The 21,794-nt window shown below is 46.7% G+C and overlaps 3 non-coding genes and 1 pseudogene across 3 annotated transcripts; all 4 read right to left on the reverse strand.

Moving 5' to 3' along the window:
* LOC135889359 (zinc finger protein 850-like) overlaps window positions 1-21,794 on the reverse strand; it is a 452,984-nt pseudogene that overhangs the window by 148,326 nt on the left and 282,864 nt on the right.
* TRNAC-ACA (transfer RNA cysteine (anticodon ACA)) lies at window positions 7,869-7,940 on the reverse strand. Its single transcript has one exon. It is a non-coding gene; the product is annotated as a tRNA-Cys (tRNA).
* Window positions 13,849-13,922, reverse strand: TRNAI-UAU (transfer RNA isoleucine (anticodon UAU)). Its single transcript has one exon. It is a non-coding gene; the product is annotated as a tRNA-Ile (tRNA).
* Window positions 18,533-18,605, reverse strand: TRNAK-UUU (transfer RNA lysine (anticodon UUU)). Its single transcript has one exon. It is a non-coding gene; the product is annotated as a tRNA-Lys (tRNA).

A 21,794-nucleotide genomic window follows, 5' to 3' on the forward strand; every position in this document is an offset into this window, starting at 1 on the left:
ACAAAGGATGAATATAGGCAAACAACACAGGAATGCAGGGGCAAGATTAGAAAGGCAAAGGCACAAAATGAGCACAAACTAGCTACAGGAATAAAGGGAAACAAGAAGACTTTTTATCAATACATTAGAAGCAAGAGGAAGACCAAAGACAGGGTAGGCCCACTGCTTAGTGAAGAGGGAGAAACAGTAACAGGAAACTTGGAAATGGCAGAGATGCTTAATGACTTATTTGTTTCGGTCTTCACCGAGAAGTCTGAAGGAATGCCTAACATAGTGAATGTTAATGGGAAGGGGGTAGGTTTAGCAGATAAAATTAAAAAAGAACAAGTTAAAAATCACTTAGAAAAGTTAGATGCCTGCAAGTCACCAGGGCCTGATGAAATGCATCCTAGAATACTCAAGGAGCTAATAGAGGAGGTATCTGAGCCTCTAGCTATTATCTTTGGAAAATCATGGGAGACGGGAGAGATTCCAGAAGACTAGAAAAGGGCAAATATAGTGCCCATCTATAAGAAGGGAAATAAAAACAACCCAGGAAACTACAGACCAGTTAGTTTAACTTCTGTGCCAGGGAAGATAATGGAGCAAGTTATTAAGGAAATCATCTGCAAACACTTGGAAGGGGGTAAGGTGATAGGGAACAGCCAGCATGGATTTGTAAAGAACAAATCATGTCAAACCAATCTGATAGCTTTCTTTGATAGGATAACGAGCCTTGTGGATAAGGGTGAAGCTGTGGATGTAGTATACCTAGACTTTAGTAAGGCATTTGATACGGTCTCGCATGATATTCTTATCGATAAACTAGGCAAATACAATTTAGATGGGGCTACTATAAGGTGGGTGCATAACTGGCTGGATAACCATACTCAGAGAGTTGTTATTAATGGTTCCCAATCCTGCTGGAAAGGCATAACGAGTGGGGTACCGCAGGGGTCTGTTTTGGGACCGGCTCTGTTCAATATCTTCATCAATGACTTAGATATTGGCATAGAAAGTACGCTTATTAAGTTTGCGGATGATACCAAACTGGGAGGGATTGCAACTGCTTTGAAGGACAGGGTCATAATTCAAAATGATCTGGACAAATTGGAGAAATGGTCTGAGTTAAACAGGATGAAGTTTAACAAAGACAAATGCAAAGTGTTCCACTCAGGAAGAAAAAATCAGTTTCACACATACAGAATGGGAAGAGACTGTCTAGGAAGGAGTACGGCAGAAAGGGATCTAGGGGTTATAGTGGACCACAAGCTAAATATGAGTCAACAGTGTGATGCTGTTGCAAAAAAAGCAAACATGATTCTGGGATGTATTAACAGGTGTGTTGTGAGCAAGACACGAGAAGTCATTCTTCCGCTCTACTCTGCTCTGGTTAGGCCTCAGCTGGAGTATTGTGTCCAGTTCTGGGCACCGCATTTCAAAAAAGATGTGGAGAAATTGGAAAGGGTCCAGAGAAGAGCAACAAGAATGATTAAAGGTCTTGAGAACATGACCTATGAAGGAAGGCTGAAAAAATTGGGTTTGTTTAGTTTGGAAAAGAGAAGACTGAGAGGGGACATGATAGCAGTTTTCAGGTATTTAAAAGGGTGTCATAAGGAGGAGGGAGAAAACTTGTTCACCTTAGCCTCTAAGGATAGAACAAGAAGCAATGGGTTTAAACTGCAGCAAGGGAGGTCTAGGTTGGACATTAGGAAAAAGTTCCTAACTGTCAGGGTGGTTAAACACTGGAATAAATTGCCTAGGGAGGTTGTGGAATCTCCGTCTCTGGAGATATTTAAGAGTAGGTTAGATAAATGTCTATCAGGGATGGTCTAGACCGTATTTGGTCCTGCCATGCGGGCAGGGGACTGGACTCGATGACCTCTCGAGGTCCCTTCCAGTCCTAGAATCTATGAATCTATAAGTGATTTCTTGCCAGACAGTGTAGCCTGATTTGGGGTGTGTTAGTAATGTTGATTTAATTGATCCACTTAATGTATTTTTATTTATTTAATTTTTAATTAATTGATAATAATAATTATTATTGATATTAATTTGTATGGGTTTAGGCTCGCAATTTGTTTGATCAGAAGATAAAAGTTCATCCTGAATCAGGCTTCACAGATGTTATAAAAGGACCTTCGGTGGTATGACAGGAAGCTCACACTTAGGCCGATATAGTCATAAAGACCTTTTATTAAAATCAATGAAATAGTAAGCAGATGGTAAAACAGTTAGAATTACAGAGTTGCAATTGTACTACTGTTATTCAAGAGATACATATGATAATACAATATTATGTGCTGCAAACTTTGATTAATACTCACACTCTGTTTTAATAACCTGGTATTGGAAGATACAGGACACCGCCTCTGGCAGTTCCGGCTTCACACCTCTAGCAGAGGAAACTGATGCAAAGAACTGTTAAAGCTGTTTACTCTCTAACTTAACTTAATAAACCTTAAACTGAAACAAAGCGTAGGGAAACCAAGCTTAGCCTAGTCCCCTTAAAACTTAAAGTTTGAAAAGAAACAAAGTGTGGCCTATTAATAGTTAATAGCCGTCGTAGATGGGGAGCATCGATACATTGTTGAAGATGGAGACAATGAAGAGTAGATTGCCTCTAAAATGGCGAGATGAATCATCTTTTTATAGAGCATTGGTCAGAAATCCTTCCTCTTATGCCCAAATTTCATCCTTCCACCACAGAAATGTTAGGGTACACTTACCCCATAGGCTAGTATGTTTGTGCATATGGATGACAGGTATGTATGCACTTGTGGTGTACTTGTTACATCTGTGGGTACAACTTTGAAAAATCCCCTTTGCCATCCTGCATTGTCTATTGGGTTAGGTAAAGGTCTCTAGACATCTGCGTGGGTGTTTTATCTATTTGGGTCATCTTTACTTTTTTGGGTAAAGGGTCCCAGTATAGATATTCTATCTTTGCCTTAGCTTAACATACAGGGTTTTAGCCTGTAGGTCTCTTGCATTACAGCCAAACTTATATTTAATATAAATCTAAAAACCTATTACATCAAATACTCAAATTTATAAGAAAAGATATATCTATGCAAATAAGCAGATTAAACCTTAGGGCTACAACAGGATGCTATCAAACTAAGTTTTCTTTAACTATCTTAAGATCTGTTTCTTTATCTGGTGGTGATGGGCACTATCCGGACAGGATCGTCTTCCTAACAGCCCAATACCACCTTATTTCAGTGTGACTGGTTTGGGATGTGAGGATGTGACCCTACGCTTCCCAGTTTACGGCTGCCCCTGCTGCTTAGCCAAAGGCCTTAGCCTGAGAACAAGGCCTCAGACTATCCTAGTGAGAGAAGGCCCAGACACAGGCAGACTGTGATTTTGATTCTTAGCTAGTTACAGGGGTATAAAGACAAAGTGATAAAAATACACCTAAGTTTCTTGAAGTATAGGCTTTACAGGCAGGCCTGAATATCTCTATTCTAACAGTGGGTTCTACCCCTTCCCCCATTCTGTCTCTGTCTTGTTTATTTAGATTGTAAATTCTTCAGGGCATGGGCCATCTACTATTCTCTGTTTGTACTTTGCCTAGCACAATGGGGACCCACTGTTAGTTGGTCCTTAGGCACTAAGGTAATGAATATGATTTATAATAATAATAACTCTCCTGCCACTTTGAGCCCAGGAAGATGGCCTTGGAATGTTACTGCTTAAAAATGATCTGGGGTTAAAACCATGGAATATTCTTTGTGACAAGTATCCCACAAATTCCACTGACCTCCCTTGTTTTCTTTGCCTGAAGTAGGGTTTCCAATTTCCAAACCTGATGTGATCTTGCAGCTGGAATGAGGGGTAGAGCCATGGGTCCCGGACCTCCAGGGCTCTGAGAAAGAAGTGGTCCTGAGAGCTGCCTGCACAGGTGAGGAATTGGTTAAACCAACTCAAAAACTGTTTGGGAACACAGGAAACATTTGGGATGCCCTACTAAGACCCTGTGAGCTCTCTAAGTTCAGGATTGTTCCCTGCAGATGTGGAATCATGATGGCAGATGTCACTCATGACTTCCCTCCTATTCTGACTGACAACTGGCAGCAGGTCCCTCCCCGATCTCACTTTCCCCTGAGTGTTCTGGTGAGATGTGGACCAAAACTGATCCCTTCCTCTCTACTATGGGGAAGGGTGTGCGGAAAAGCAGCTCCTGATAGGTTTGATATCTCCCACACATATTTTGGTTTGTTCATCCCTTTTTCCATTCCTCTCTCTGAGATTTCTTTTCTTTCTGGCGCAGGGAGTGACCTATGTCTGGATTCTCTTTGTATCCCATTCAGGTGATGGGATGATGAGTGAGAATGAGGAGGAGAAACCCCAGCAGGAAGATGCTGAGCAAGTAGAACCACATGGAACGTTATTAGGAAGATCCAAACGGAATATTTCCGGGAGTTGTGCACTCCCAGAAAAAGCAAAAGGCTGTGAGACGCAGCAGATGCCAGAGGAAAACTTCAGTAGCCACTCACACCTTATAACACATGACAGAATCAACTTGGAAGGGAGACGCTACACGTGCCATGGGTGCGGGAAAAGCTTCAGTTGTAGCTCTGCCCTTATCAGACATCAGACAAGCCACACTGGAGTGAAGCCCTACACGTGCGCTGAGTGCGTGAAAAGCTTTGGTCAGCACTCAACCCTTATCACACATCAGAGAATCCACACAGGAGAGACGCCCTACATGTGCTCTGAGTGCGGGAAAAGCGTCAGTGATCATTCAGCCCTCATCTTACATCAGAGAATCCATACAGGAGAGAAGCCCTACATGTGCTCTGAGTGCAGGAAAAGCTTCATTGATAGTTCAAGTCTCATCTCACATCAGCGAATACACACAGGAGAGACACCCTACACATGCCCTGAGTGTTGGAAAAGCTTTAATCACAGCTCTACCCTGAGCAAACATAGGAGAATCCACACAGGTGAGAAACCTTATGGATGCTCTGAGTGTGGGAAAAGGTTTAGTCAGCACTCAACTCTTATCACACATCAGAGAATCCACACAGGAGAGATGCCCTACATGTGCTCTGAGTGTGGGAAAAGCTTCATTGATAGTTCAAGCCTCATCTCACATCAGCTAATCCACACAGGAGAGACACCCTACACATGCTCTGAGTGTGGGAAAAGCTTTAATCACAGCTCTACCCTGAGCAAACATAGGAGAATCCACACAGGAGAGATGCCCTTCACATGCTCTGAGTGTGGGAAAAGCTTTAATCGGAGCTCTGACCTGATTATACATCAGAGAATCCACACGGGTGAGAAACCTTATGGATTCTCTGAGTGTGGGAAATGCTTCAAAAAGAGCTCACACCTGATTAGACTTCAGAAAATCCACATGGGAGAACTGTAACACATGCCTTGATTAGGGCTGGGCAAAGATTTTTTTTCTTAAAAAATCACATTTGCTAAATCCCACATAGTGATTTTTGCACCATCTTCACTGTGGTCTCTCAGGTCCACCAGATGAGTTGCCTGCTTCTGCCTTTTTCATCTCACCTTCTTTGGGGTCAGTCCTCTGATCTTTTCTATCAACTGCTTTCCTTTTGAGTCATAGCAGTGTGTGTCCCTCCAGCCAGGAATGTTCATCAGCACCAGGTGGGAGAGAGAGGTTTGATTCCCAACAAGCTACACTGAGGCAAAAACTACCTGTGCCTTACATCCGCTAGGACTGTACATGGCGTTGGCTGCTCAAGTTAGTGATCTTGGTGTAAAAAGACCATTATAGTTGTAGTGCAGATGCAGCCCAGGTGCAGTGGTTGGCATTAGCTTTCCCCTTGACCTGATCTAAACTTCATCACTTTTCCTAGTCTAAACTGTGATTAATGTGCATAAGTCTTGTCAAGTAGTGTCAGGCTAAGCACCGTTAGGCCTCAACCTTCTGGAAGTTGCAAGAAGTGAATACAGTTGAATCCTGCAAGCATAAGCAAAATCTTTCTAGGAAGTTTTATAGACTAAAAAGGAAACTCTGTAAAGATAGATAGACTTGTGGTTACTATGGTCTGCAACCAAATACCTCTTTAAGCTACTCGAGCATTTTTGCGTCTAGCAAATTGACCACAATTAGCCGCATAGAGAAAGAGATGAGCTAAGCACAGTTGCACAGTTCTTAAGTTCAAAACAACCGCAAATACCACACTGAAACATTTGTCCACCTTCATTGGTTGACCTGTTTTAAAACACGGCCAGCAAATACCATATAAAAAGGGTTCAAAGACGCAAGTATGTGTGTGTGTGTTGACCTAAAAGAGATCACTCTTTGTCAGGATCACATACACCCCCTGAACCAAAGGGGCTTGCGCTTCACTGACTATCTGTGCCTGGCCAGTGCAGGAAACGGTCAACTGAAGGTAATGTATCTTTGGAAGAACGCAGGGTAAGGTTTCGGAGTTAAAAGGTCTGGTTGTGCTCGAGCTGGTTAATCTTAAGTCTGTATTAATATTATAGTTTAATTATATTAGTAAATTGTTTATGTTCTTTAAAAATAGTACACCGCTACCTCGATATAATGCCACCTGATATAACACGAATTCGGATATAATGCAGTAAAGCAGTGCTCCGGGGGGACAGGGCTGCACACTCCGGTGGATCAAAGCAAGTTCAATATAATGCGGTTTCACCTATAACGCGGTAAGATTTTTTGGCTCCCGAGGACAGCGTTATATTGAGGTAGAGATGTATTAGTCAATAGTTAATCAATATATAATAACTGTGTATGTTTTGTGCCTAGCTGAAAGTGGGTACAGTGCTGGTGAAGCTAGTAGTTTATAAACCATAATAGCTTTACAAGTCGCTGTGCCTGTCTTCAGTATAAGTTACCATCAAGTTTATCATAAAAGTCAATAAAAGTTTATAAATTGTTATATAAGGTTATAGGAAGGTTAAGGTTACTAAAATATAGTTAATCAATGTATTAGTATTGCATATAGAATTGTATTTAAGGGTGGCTACAGTACATGTGAAGTTGCTAGGCAATCAGTAATAGTAGCATTGCATGTGCTTGTAACTATTTTCAATATTATTTACCTTTTATATGTGCACTTAAAGGAATAGGTAGTTAATGCATAATATTACTTGTGCTTGTCTCCAGTATAACTTGCCATTTGTATTAATCCTCACTCAGTGCTTCTCTTTAATTCTGTTTTTCTTATTCTGTCTGTGTTGCCTTTATAGTCATAAATCATTAAAAACCTTTCTTGAGGAATAATTAGTTGTTTAGTTTCTCTTTTGCGGACACTACTCAACCTCATTACATCTGTGTTGGGTGGTGGGAAGTAGCGATCATCCAGAGCCCCATTAGGGCCCTGACGTGAGCCCCCCTAGGGCTCTGACATGTGCCTCCTCCTTCCATTAATCTCCACAACCACATTCTAGACATGGGCATGGTGACCTTCCTGGGGATCTTGACAGCTTTAGCCAGCTTCTTGGTGGCTATTTTCCTGCTCACAGCCACTGTCTTCTTCTCATTCCTTGTCCTGGGGGCCCAGCTGCTGGTTGAATGTGAAGGAGCCACGGTGCTGGTAACTTTAGCCTGCACCAAGTTGCCTTTTCTCATCAGACTCCTGAACTGCAACAGATGTGGTTCTTGTTGCTCTGCACAACATAGCCCATGGAGAAGAGGGAATCTGCAAATGTACATTCATATTATACCTTTGTTTAATTGATGAAAATATAAACTAGACACTTAGAGGATTGGAACTGATTTCAGCTGATGGACAGGTTTGCTAGGTTTTTATGCATTTGGACAGCGAAATGTTGTGTGTTTACATTCATTTCAAGCATCCCCATATAGTGGAGCTCCTGAACATAATGGAGAATGGAAATGAAAATGTTTTCCTTAAAAAAAAAAAAAGCTTATATGAGGGCACTTGGGTTTGAACCAAGGACCACTTGATCTGTAGTTAAACACTCTACCACTGAGCTATATCCCCATGAAAACAGTAGCATGAAATTGTGAACTCCAGGACTTTGAAATACAGCCCCTGCTTCATTGAGCTCCTTTGCCATTCCCAGACCACAGTGGTTTTAAAAATGGGTTTGATTAAACTTCTTAAATGTGGTAAACACCACAGCTTGCAGACCCACTGATATAGCTTCTCCCACTGACATAGCTGCCACCTCTTGGGGAAGTGGATTAACTACACTGACAGGAAAACTCTCTCCCCTCAGCCTAGAGCAGTGGTTCTCAAACTGAGTCAGGACCCCAAAGTGAGTCATGACCCTGTTTTAATGGGGTCTCTAGGACTGGCATTAGACTTGTTGGGGCCTGGAGCAGAAGCCAAAATTCTGAGCTCCACCACCCAGGGCTGAATCCCTCAAGCTTTGGTTTAGCCCTCCCCCCACTGGGGTGGGGCTTGGGCTTTGGCCTCCTCCCCCGACCAGTGTGGAGGGGCTTGGTGCTTGGTCCCTCTTTCCAGGGCCATGTAGTAAGGTTTTTGGCAGAAGGGGGTTGCAGTGAAATGAAGTTTGAGAAACCCTGGCATAGAGCATCTCCATTACTGAACTGCGGTAACGTAGACTCAATGTTTGAAATGTTGACTTGTCCTTAGCCTCTGAATAAGTCTAGACTTGGCTCCCTGTGGCACCATGGGTGATCAGACATTGAAAGTACAGCCATAAAAACACCACACACCAGCCTTGCCTAGCTGGCAAGAATCAAACCTCCACAGAAAGTCGCTCATGGTTTTCTAGCCCATCTCCCTAAGCAGTCAGCCATAACCACTTAATACAGGGGCTTTTCTACACTATGGTTCTGTTCTCACTGAATGGTCATTTCCAATTGTTTGCTCAGACCAGCTTCCACAGCACGCTCACTGCTGTGCAGCTCTGTAAGTGTGGCCATGGCTGAACAGCAAGAATTCCTGCCCATTTCCCTACTGGCTGGAGCATGGTTAGAGTGTGTTTGTGGTTAATAATGTTGCTGTAGATCAGGGGTTCTCAAACTGGGGGTCGTGAGGTTATTACATGGGGGGGGGGTGTGCGAGTTGTTAACCTCCACCCCAACCCCCCCTTTGCATCCAGCATTTATAATGGTGTTAAATATATAAAAAAGTGTTTTTAATTTATAAGGGGGGTCGCACTGAAAGGCTTGCTATGTGAAAGGGGTCACCAGTACAAAAGTTTGAGAGCCACTGTTGTAGATTGTTCATTCCCTGCCTTGGCAATTCGGACAGTCCCTTTTCCTGTCATATCGCCAGCACATCAGTGATTGCAATAGCAGGGGCAGGTTTTCTCTGGGGCACTGAGATTTTTCAGGGAGTTGGTGGCTCCTTTCTTTCCTCACCCTGGAGTAAACTCAGCTTTTATTCCATGGTTCATGTTTTATGGAATAACAACAGCAGCTTGAAGAAAGAGGAGAGCGAATATCTCACTGTCAGGGCTGAATGTGGCCACGTCCCCTCTGTCTGACCATTGCCATTGCACGAGAGAAGGTTTCAATACAATTGAATGCCCTGGCTCAGACAAGAGACACAGGGAGGTTTTGCTGTTCATGGATCTGTGCAAAGGAAATTGTGTCTCTGTATGAAACTGTGGAGGGAAACGAAATGCCCACACAGTGTCGCAATGCCCTAAGGCATGAGGGTGAAAGAATCAGGCTGAGGAATGACTGAAGTGGACTCACCTGGGATTGAAATGACATTTGTTTCTGTCAAGTTGTGGGAAATGTGACATTAATTCAGATGCAGCATTGAGGCTTCTTTAGCTCCCTGTAAAAACTTGAACTTGATTTCCCAGAAGGGAGAAAGGGAAAGTCTGGAGCTGCCTTTAATCCCAGTCTGAAATACAAGGGAGGATTCTGGAATTGAAGGAACGGGGAAAAATGGAGAGGAAAGAAACAGAGAGAAAACACCTCTTTTCTCTTCCTCCCCTCCCAGCAAGAAATGTTATCAATGGGGAAACTCCCCACTAGGACCGGCCTTAGGGAAAATGGCGCCCTGGGCAAAACTTGCAGTTTGGCACATCCCCATTGCCCCTGGCCCCTGTGGGCTCCCGACTCCCCCTTTTCCCCTAGTTCCTGCACTTCCAACCCTTGTGCCTCCTTCACCCCTAACCCCTGCCCCCTCCTTTGCCCTAACCCCTACACTGTGTCCCCTTTGCCCTTACCTCCTGCACTCCCCTCCTGTGCCCCCAGCCACTGCCCCCCTCCTACACCTCCTTCACCCCTAACCCCTGCGCCCCCTCCTGCACCCACGTGGGGACACTGACCTGTGTGCATGGAGCAGCTGGCATTGCTGCCTGCTCCCTGGAAAGCTGCTCCTCTGTGCACCCCTTGGGAGCTCTGGGGGGGCAGGGAGGAGCGACGTCAGAGATCCCTGCATCCAGGTCACTTTCCTCACCCGGGCTGCATAAGGGCAGGGCAGAGAGCAGTAGCTTCTGATGCTCGCCTCACAGCACAGCACAGGTGGGGAAGGTGACCAGAACGCATGGAGCACTTAGTGTTGCTCCTCGTTCCCCCTGAATCCTCCATGGAGCCATGGAGGAATGTTGCGGGGGGGGGGAGCTGTATCTGTGTGTCACCACTTCCCCCTCCCCATGATGTTCCTCTGCTGGGAAGAAGCAGGGAGAAATCTGGGAGCCACCCCAGGCAGTTGTTTCTGACACTACACTGGCAGCGTGCACCTTTGCACTGCCACATGGTGCTCCTTTGAGCACTGGGTGCCCTGGGTGGCTGCCAGGGGGGCCCACCCCTAAGACTGGCTCAGCTCTCCACCATGAACAGCAGAGAACACAGAGATACTGGCCACACACTGAGCAATGATAGCATGGATGGCACGTAATGGAGGCTCGGGGAGGCTAAGCCTCCTCAAACCTTGTGTCATCAAGAGGGCAGTGGCAAGTTGCCACACGGCACTGAGGCCCATGACTAGGGGCCCTGGCCAATTTAGGCCCCCTAGAAAAGTCTTCCCTATGTTGGCCCCAGGGCTGGAAGTGCTCTCACTCCCTGCTACGGCCCGGGGGCTGGAGCAGGGGCACAGAGCTCCTCTGGTCTCAGGGCCAGGGGTGAAACAGAGGTGACTAGTGGATGAGGCCGTGGGTGGAAGGCATGGAAAGGTTGAAAGAGGGCAGGGCCGCAGGCAGAAGGGGGTTCGGGGCCATGATTCTGGTGCCAGGGCTGCTGCCCCTGTTCTTCTTTTCCCTGGGCTTTGGCATCACTAGCCCCTGCTTAGCGAGTAGGGGTCAGTTTAGGGCAGTGGTCCCCAAAATGTGGGGCATGCCTCCTAGGGGGAACAGAGGAAGGTTCATGGGGGCACCTCAGGGCCCAGGCCAGCCCCCATGCAGGGCAGGGAGGAAGCAACCCTCAGCCCCATTCTTCCCCAGCTCTTCCCCAACCCCACCCTCAGCCTGGACCAGCCTTATCTCCCTTACCCCTGTCCACACCCCTCTCACCAGGAAGCAACAGCCCCACTCCAAGCCCCGGTTCTTGACTGTGGCTTTCAAGGGGCCGCAGACACGGATAAGAGGGCACAATGTGAAAAGTTTGGGGACCACTGGTTTAGGGTGACGTCCTCAATCGTTTCTATGCAGTCCAATAAAAGGTATTCCTCACCCACCTACCCCTCCATCAGGACGGACTAGGTATGTTCTGCTGTCCTTCACTCATTCAGGCAGGATAATAACATTTCATTCCACTCAATGGTAAAGTGATTTGTAACCCAACACCATCCCAAACTGGTCATTTTGGCAAAGCTACACTGGTCCCATCATGCTGCATACCTAGGCAGAGTAGGCGTGTCTATGCAAACATGGTCTGTTCCTGAAGTCTTTCCCCCAGCTCATCACTAGATGTGAGGGGGGAGCTCATTCAGCCCCTGCTTACACTTAGTATTTAAAAACTCCATATTGTCCCTATCTCTGCTGGCCTTAGATTTCTCCTCCTGGCCCTTTCCTGACAGCTCAGATGAGATGCCAAGTGGATAAGGTGATGGGCTGCTAATCTATTGTGCTTTGCACACATGGGTTCGAATCTCATCGGGCACATTTAGTCTTTTCCCCTCCTTGACAAACAACTCTCTCCCTTTTAGTACAATGACAGACCAAACCAGGTTGCTTCCTGCAAACAAAACCTTCTTAGGAACTCAGACCCGCTCTGCTTTAAATAAAATATATCTAAACCCCAGATTTCTAAAAGAGTTCTGTGTTTCTTAGTTTTTATTTCAAAAGGTAATGTCCTCATAATCTCCCCCAAACACCCTGAGACCGTCCCAAATTATTAAAATGCCCCAGTCTTCAGCAAGGCCAGAACAGTGAACCACAGCTAGAGTATCTAGGCCAAGCTGTTCTGAAGGAAGCAAATCAAACATTTTCTCTCTGCTTCCCTTGCCAAGGTCTAACTGGGAAAACAAAATCCCTCACATTGAAAATTTTCTGCTGAAAAACGAATACTAGTCTGTTTGGGGACTTTGATTTGAATGTATTATTATTATTCTCTTCAGATTTCTGAATTATTTCAGTTCAGTCTTTGTCCTCTAGATGTGTTACTAGGTATTGAGTTGTTGGGGAGAGAGGCCAAGTCATGATGTCTCTACCCCTCTTCCACAAAAACAACAAGGAGTCTGGTGGCACCTTAAAGACTAACAGATTTATTTGGGCATAAGCTTTCGTGGGTAAAAACCTCACTACTTTGGATGCATCCAAAGAAGTGAGGTTTTTACCCACAAAAGCATATGCCCAAATAAATCTGTTAGTCTTTAAGGTGCCACCAGACTCCTTGTTGTTTTTGTAGATACAGACTAACACGGCTACCCTCTTCCACAGTTTCTTCCAACTTGCTAGAAAGCTTCTTTGCTAGGATGTGAGTCAAGCAGTGTCCATCCTCACAAGGCAGGCTTTGTACAAACCATATCATCATTATATGAGAGTGAATATGGGGCTTCCAGGGTGCTGCTTTGAGCACAGCGTGCCACACCTGGGCTTATATTTCAATGGAGACATACCCTTAGAGTCCATCTCTCCTGGGATAAAGATTGCAGCATGGCTGGCCTGGGTCATCTGACTTGGACTCATGGAGCTAAAGCTATGGGGCTAAAAACTGTGGTGCAGCTATTTGTGTTCATGCTGAAGCCTGGGTTCAGAAACCCTCACCCCTCGTGGGATCTCAGAGGTTGGGCTCAAGCCCATATGTCTACACTGTAATTTAATAGTCCTGCAGCCCAAGCCCCATAAGCATGAGTCGGCTGACCCGGGCTTTAAGACAGGTGCCCTGGGTGTTTTAATCGCTGTGTAGACATAATGTTAGGATACATCTACAGTGGAATGAAATGCCTATGGCTGGCCTGTGTCAGATTAATCCAGGACAGCAGCTTGGGTTTTAAAGTTGCAGTGTATGTGTCTCGGCTCAGGCTCAGTACCCTGCTCTAGGAACCCAAAAGGTTGGGAGGGAGTTTAGCAAGTGGAAATGGTAAAACCACAGTGAAGATTTCACTGGCATTTCTCCACTGGTCTGTCTGCTTTGGGGCAGTGACAAAACACATCCTGCTGCATTTGTTATTTCAAAGGGTGATTTAGGATGTTCATTCTCAGACACAGTGCACTAAGCAGGTCTCAACCCTCGGCGTAAACTAAACGAGCTGCCCACAGATTCTGACAGCCACAATGAGCCATTTGGTGTGAGAGCTTAGACCTGTCCCTGTCCCAGAGGGAGGGAGTCATCTGTGAGGGGACTGGACCACTGACTATCAGCTCTTAACACCCAAACTTTCAGTAATTCTATTATCAGTGCCTGTGAGTGTAATTTAAACCATAAGAAAAACCACACTGGGCTAGATTGAAGATCCATCTAGCTCTGAATCTTGTTTTCTGACAGTAGCCAATACCAAGTGCCCCAAAACCCACTCAACAAGGCACCACTGGGAGTTGAACCCAGGATCATCTGTTTATAAGACAGGTGCTTTAGCCAGCTAAGCTATGGTGCCTCCCTCAGCCTAAAGCATTGTGTCTGCCCACACCTGACTCCCTGCCAACCCCCACAGGAGCTTGACAAGCGTTGCTTGTGTTTGGATTCTGTAAAGCAGAGGAACAGGTGAAGTTTTACTCCCAAGGTGTGTGTGTGTTTCTTTGCACAGGTCTATGCTACAAAATGAGGTCAGTGTAACTACAATACTTAGGGGTGTACAAAATTTACACACACCCCCAAGCAATACAGTTATATTAAACTAACCCTGGTGTAGAAAGCACTGTGTCAACAGGAGGGCTTCTCCCATCAACATAGCTTGGGGAGGGGCTTAGTTAGTGAAGACCCAGAGAATAGGTGGCCCATGACTCTTGCATTTGGTGAGGCTGGGCATAAGCACTGGAAGCTCCCTAAAAGTGTGGGGGGGGGGCATCGGTACCTGGACTGTGGCACTGCCCCCCCACTCCACCCTGCTCTTTCTCCTCCCTCTGAGGCCCCACCTGTGCTCCACCCTTGCTCCCGTTTGGCCACTTCCCTCCCCCACTCTGCCTCTTTGGCTGAGGCCTGCTGGTCCACCTTTCGATCGCTCTTCTCCTCCCCTGAGGCCTCCTCACCTGCTGCTCATGCCTCTCCACCCTCTACCCCAAGGTCTGCCCACCACCCACATCTCTCTGCTCCCTCCCCGGAGACCCAGCCTACCCACCTCTTTCTTCATGCTGCTGTTGTTATTCCATGAAACATCAAGGATGGAATAAAAAGCTGAGTTTACTCCAAGGTGAGGAAAGAAAGGAGCCAACAACCCCCTGGCAAAGCTCAGTGACCCAGAGAAAACCTGCCCCTGCTATTGCAATCACTGATGTACTGGGGATATGATGGGAAAGGGACTGTCTGAATTATCAAGGCAGGGAATGGACAACAATCTACAGCAACATCATTAACCACAAACACACTCTCATCATGCTCCATCCAGAAAGGAAATGAGCAGGAATTCTTGCTGTTCAGCCAAGAACACACTTACACAATGGCACAGCAGCGAGTGTGCTGTGGAAGCTGGTCTGAGGAAACAATTGGAAATGATCACTCAGTGAGAACAGAACTAGGGTGTAGTGAAAAAGCTCTACAAAACAAGTAGTTGTGGCTGAGTGGTTAAGGTGTTAGATTAAATCCATTGGGGTCTCCCTATGCAGGTTTGAATCCTGCCAGTTATGGAGGCAGTTGTTGATGTTTAGTTTCAGTGCTTGAGCATCTTTGGTGCTAATGGGAGCTGGATCTTGTCTCACTCTCACGCTATGTCTACACTACAGAGTTATGCTGCTTTTGTTAAAGCATTTTAATTAAACCGCTGTTGCATGTCTACACTAGGCTGCTTGTGTCACCAGAGCGCATCCACGCTCTTGGATCACCACAGAGAGCAGTGCACTGTGGGTAGCTATCCCACTGTGCAACTGGCCACAGGGTGCTTTGGGAAGGATTTGCAATGTCTCATGGGCTGGTACAGCATCACATGATGCAGGTTTCTCTATCCCATTGTTCCTTGGGCATCCTACTAGATTGCCAGCTGCTTTTCAACTGCAGTGTGCATGGCGGGCAGAGAGTGTGTGACAGAGAGTGTGGGGGGGGGCAGAGACAGTGTGTGTGTTGGGGGAGTGTGTGTGTTGCGGAAGAGTGAGTGTGTGGGCACCCTGTCTCTAAGTTCAGACAGCTGCGGGAAGCAACCAGTCCTGAGTCGGGGGAGGGGGACAGCCCCGACATCAGCCCCCACTTCCCTCACTGGCTCAGCACAGCACAGCCGTCTCTCTCTCACACATACACCCACACAGACACTGCTGCCTTCCTAGCTCTGTGTCAGGGGTGCCGGAACAAGGGGGTTTAGAGGGCCATGGGCCCACCACTTTTTACCTGCCCTAAAGACGAACAACGGAGGGGGGGGCACAAGGTGGAGTCTTGGGGGGAAGAAGCGTTCTGTGGGTGTGGCCTTGGGGGGAGGGGTGGGGTGGGGTCTCAGGGAGAAGGGGCAGTGTGGGGTTGGGGCTTCAGGTATAAGGGGCGGAGTGAATGAGGGGCCTTGGGGAAGGGGCGTCATGGGGGCGCCACAGTTTGGACTCTGATGCCCCCCCCAATATGAGGAAGCTCCCGCCGCCTGCTCTGTGTTCGCAGTGCGGGGGAGCCGCATTCCACGGCAGTGATTTGCTCCTGGCTGCCGGAGCAGAGCAGCAGGCTCAGCTGTCAGATCTTCCCGGAGTGATGAAATGGGAGGGGCCCAGCTTCTGTAGCAGGAATGCAGGGCAGGTGAGTTCATGGCGAGCATTGTGGGATACTGGCAGAGGACAGTTATGGTGCTATAATGACCAGCAGCGTTTACACTGTCACTTTGTTTCTTTAAGTTTGCTGCAAAAATCTCTAGCCCTCTGATCGAGGTGGTTTTATTTTGTCACCAAAACAGGGCAGTTTTGTCGCCAGACGTGGCATTGCAGTGTGTACACCAGCCAAAAGCTGGTGACCGAGGGAGCATCATGTGTTTTTCACACACCTGAGCAATATAATTATGCTGCAATAACTCTGTAGTGCAGACCTGGCCAAAGATTCACACACACACAGCTTGCAAGGAAAACTTCACCTGCTCCTCTGCTTGGCAGAAGCCAAACACAAGCAAAGCTTGTTAGGGTGTGGGCAGACACCATACCTTAGCCATGAGAAGGCACTGTGGTTTAGTGGGTTAAAGCACCTGTCCTGTAAACAGGAGATCCTGGGTTCAACTCCCAGTGGTCCCTTGTTGATGGGCTCTTGGGGCACATGTTATTGGCTACTGTCAGAGGACAAAATACAGAGCTAGATGGACCTTTGGTCTAGCCCAGTATGGCTGTTTTTATGGGTTAAATTACACTCACAGGCACTGATAATAGAATTACTGAAAGTTTGGGAGTTAAGAGCTGATAGGTCAGTGTTCCAAGACCCTCACAGATGACCCCCTCCCTCTGAGACAGGGGTGGGTCTGAGCTCTCACACCAAATGGCTCATTGTGGCTGCCAGAATCTGTGGGCAGCTCATTTAGTTTACACCCTGGATTGAGTCCTGCTTTGTGCACCGTGTCTGAGAATGAAAATCCTAAACCAACCTTTGAAATAACAAATGCAGCAGGACATGTTATTGTCCCTACCCCAAAGCAGACAGATCAACAGAGAAATGCTATTGAGTCCAGGATAATACTCCACTGCCATTTTACCTTTTTCACTTGCTAAACTCCCTCCCAACCTTGTGGGGTCTCAGAGCCCAGTATTGAGCCTGAGCCAAGATGTCTACACTACAAATTTACCACCACACAGCCCAAGCCCCAGGAACCTGAGCTGTCATGGGCCAGCCTGGGTGTTTCATTTCAGTGTGGACATAGCCTAACATTATGTCTATACTACCATAAACACACCCAAGTCACTATTCTCAAACCCTGGGTCTGTTGATTCAGGCTTGTGCTACAGGGTCAAAAAGTTGCTCTAACATCTAAATTTTAGTATTAAGACCAAAGCCCCAGCCCATTGGGCTTTGGAACCCATGTCTCCTGCCTTGCAAGTGCTATTGAATTGAGGGTGAGTCCCTCAATCAGGGTCTGCCAAGCACAGTTCTGCTGCCCTCGATTCACACAACAAGGATAACAATGCTTTATTTCTCCTGCCCCAATAACAAGGAGATGGGGAATCCAACACCAGCCAAAAGTGATCATTTCAGCAAGCAATCCCATCATGCTGAGCACCTAGACAGGGTGGGTGTGCCCATGCAAAGGAGATCAGCTCCAGAAGTGCTCTTCCACAACTCATCCCTAGATGTCAGGGGAGAGCTCATTCAAACCCTGCTTACATATTTAAGATAGGAATTTCCAACATCCTGTAAAATCCACATGCAAACTCATACACGAAACCTTGCAAGAAAAACTTCCTGAGGGGGTCTGAAGCACCCACTGCCAGAGGAAAGGAGGGAGCCGTGGGATGGGATTGAGGAGCACTGTAAAAAGGAGTGGGCTGTGGGTTGGGATTGAGGGGCACTGAGAATAGGAGGGGGTTGTGGGTTAGGATTGAGGAACAGCGTGAGGAGAAGGGGGCTGTGGGTTGGGATTGAGGGGCACTGAGAATAGGAGGGGGCTGTGGGTTGGGATTGAGGAACAGCGTGAGGAGGAGGGGGCTGTGGGTTGGGATTGAGGGGCAGTGGGAATAGGAGGGGGCTGTGGGTTGGGACAGAGGAGAAGGGTGAAGAGGAGTAGGCTCTGGTTGGGAGTGAGGAGCACTGTGCATAGGAGGGCCTGTGGGTTGGGACTAAGGGGCACTGGGAATAAAGGGGACATGGGTTCGGGCTGAAGAGCATCATCATTCGTGGATCCAGCAGGACAGGGGAAGGCAGCAGGTGATTCTAATTCCTTAGGGATATTTTCTGTGTTTGTGTGTGCGTGTAGGGGAGGAACATGCTATATGCCCAGAGGCCTTTATTTCTCTAGCCTGCGAGGACAGAGGGGATGTCAGGAATTTGCCCCTTCAATCTCACACACAAAAAGGCCCTTCTTAGCAAAGGCAAAATCCTGAAGAGAAAAAGTAACATCAAGGAGGACTCTAAAAAAAGAGATATCTAAGATCTTGGTAAATAGTCCATCACCTGACCAGGGACTTGAACCCTGGACCCTCAGATTAAAAGTCTGATGCTCTGCCAACTGAGCTAGCCAGGCTCACAAAATAAGAAAGCAAGTTGGTGCAGAGGAGAAACTGGTCAAGAAAAAAAGAGCAGGAAACAATAGGGGAAACCTGCTGCTCTCTCTCTCTCTTCCCAGCCCTAGCCTGGCTTGGTATTAGTGCTGGTTAAGAATAGAGGAAAGTATCTGCATCTACCAGCCTTTTATAGCTGTATAAGAATCAGGCACAATACAGAGGTACCCATTTGCAAGTGCCAAATGGCTGAATTGGCTAATGCAACCTGTAGAAGTCCATGGCACACTGGGATATAAAGTCAAGTGTACATCATCATCTCAAAGGGATAATGATAGGAAGGTTCACAATTGACTAAGTAGTTACATACAAAGATCATTGGCTATTCATGCTCATTAGCGTCACTGTGGACTGAGCTTTTTTCCTCTCTGTCTCCCTTCCAGAACATCAGAAGTACCTTGAGCAGGTATGTGGCTCCTTCAGACTCCTGCTTAGATTTCAGGATGCCGGGAAGGTGTTTGGAGACTGTGTGAAAATCAAAGCTTTCTCCAGTAACTAATAGCAAAATGTGGGCATATGCCCACTGTGCACCTTAAACCCCCGGCTTAATACCCTTTTATACAAATAGACCTGTGCAAATAATTTAATATTTTGCTTGCTACCTAGCCATACCAAAATTATAATAACAATAATATTTCTGGTCAACCCAAGATGAATTTTTTGGAGAAAGTTGCCTGAAAAAGCCTAGCATCGGTCATCAACTGTCATCTCCCTGGTGGTCTTTCGGTCAAAAATTTGCACTCTCATTGCTATGGCCTGCGTTCAATTCCCAGTCAAGGAACCTTTTCATCACCACATATCGAACAAATAAAAATTTTCTAGATCCTCAGAGCAGAAATTAGGCATGTTCCAATGTGGACTGTTTATATAAATAGAGCTGTGCAAATCATTTGTTGTTTCGCTTGCTAGCTAGACAAACCAATAAAATAATAATCGCCATCATCATAATAATTCACGTAGACCCCACATGAATTTTTTCAGTTTTCTTGCTGAAACAAAATTAAAAAAAATATTTAGTCAATAAAATATTCATCCAAAAAACCTTTCACGCAGGTCTATATACAAGTCTTTGGAATTAACCATCTGGAGAGAAGGATCACTAGCCTCTTAATTGTGGGTTAGTGGCAGATCTATTTCTAGCCCTCTGTCCAAATGCCCCCAGAGGTGTGTTTGTTTCACATTGCATAGAAAACAAAAATAAATTATGTGGAAACCTAAACTGCGATCACGATACAACATTGTGATTCTCACTAAAGGAGAAAATTTCTCCTGAGTTCAACTGAAGGAAGGTTTTCTCATCAGCTTTTAGCAACTGCTCAAAGTTCTGATGCTTCTTGGAACTTCCAGACATATCGGCCAGAATGTTCAGAAGATCTGGCACTGGCACCCACCTCTAGAGCCACATTTTCAAAAGGACTCAACACACTGAGTGCTGAGCTACTTTTAAAAAAAAAGCTGGCACAGATTGTGGGTGCTTGACTACATGGTTCACAGTGCAGGAGTTTGAGGTTCACAATTACTTTCTCATAAAGCTGAATGTCTAGATTCTGCCTCAGTCCTGGTGTACATCTTTTCTTCACATAATAAGTCAGCAGTGAGACTACAACACCTCACTCAAGGGACTCCAGGAAACCTGCAAATTTCACTCAGGGAGATTGTGTATTAAAACGAACTATGCTGTAGAAGGGCCCTAGAATTTGAAAGAAATATGGCATCTTGGCCTCCCCGAACAGCTCATAACACTAAAGCAAACAAGGAGTATTAAAAGCACTCTTTTGTGGCATCTGAGGCCTTGGCTACACTTGCAGCTGTACAGCGCTGTGAGTTAAACCTGTCTTCGTACAGCTGAGTAGGGAAAGCGCTGCAATCTGTCCACACTGACAGCTGCCCAGCGCACTGTTGTGGCCACATTTGCAGCATTTGCTGCGCCATTGGGAGCGGTGCATTATGGGCAGCTATCCCACAGAGCACCTCTTCCCATTCTGGCGCCGTGGGTTGTGGGAAGGGGGCGTGGGTGCGGGGCATTCTGGGTCCTGTCCCAATGCCCCGTGATGCATCGCTTCGCATCCCAGAAATCCCTTTGTTTCCGTCCACCTTTGGCGCCATCTTTCAATGGTTTCTGTGCAGCGCGATCTGTCTGCAGAAAATGGAGTCCGAACTGCTGAGGCGTATGCTGACGAGTCTCGCCAGCACGTCATGTTTGGCTGTCGAACTATTCCTTAAGATCCAAAGTGACAGTGACAGTGAGGAGTCCGACGATGCTATCGAGCCGCGTAACGCATATGACACAAAATTGCTTGTGGCATTCACGGACATGCTTAGCACCGTGGAACGCTGCTTTTGGGCTCGGGAAACAAGCACTGACTGGTGGGATCACATCGTCATGGAAGTCTGGAATGATGAGCAGTGGCTGCAGAACTTCTGGATGAGAAAAGCCACTTTCATGGGACTCTCCCCCACCCTGCGGTTCAAGCACACAAGATTGAGAGCTGCCCTGCCAGTGGAGAAGCGGGTGGCTATTGCAATCTGGAAGCTGGCAACTCCAGACAGCTACCGGTTGGTCGCAAACCAGTTTGGAGTGGGAAAGTCGACCGTTGGAATCATGTTGATGCAAGTTTGCAGGGCCATTAATCACATCCTACCCTGGGTAACGTGCAGGACATAGTGGATGGCTTTGCACAAATGGGTTTCCCTAACTGTGGAGGGGCGATAGATGGGATGCACATTCCTATTCTGGCACCACCCCACCTAGCATCCGAGTACGTTAATCGGAAGGGGTATTTCTCTATGGTTCTCCAGGCGCTTGTGGATCACCGTGGGCGTTTCATTGACATTAACACAGGCTGGCCAGGAAAGGTGCATGACGCACGCATCTTTCGGAACACTTGGCTGTTCAGGAAGCTGCAGGCCGGGACTTTTTTCCCAGAGCGTAAGATCACGGTAGGGGAAGTTGAAATGCCCATTGTGATCCTTGAAGATCCCGCTTACCCGTTAATACCATGGCTCATGAAACCCTACACAGGGAGCCTTGACAGCAGCAAGGAACGGTTCAACTACAGGCTGAGCCGGTGCCAAATGACTGTGGAGTGTGCCTTTGGCCATTTAAAGGGCCGCTGGCGATCTCTGTATGGGAAGCTGGACTTGGCCGAACA

Source organism: Emys orbicularis, chromosome 15 (assembly GCF_028017835.1).
Source record: "Emys orbicularis isolate rEmyOrb1 chromosome 15, rEmyOrb1.hap1, whole genome shotgun sequence".
Taxonomy (NCBI): domain Eukaryota; kingdom Metazoa; phylum Chordata; order Testudines; family Emydidae; genus Emys; species Emys orbicularis.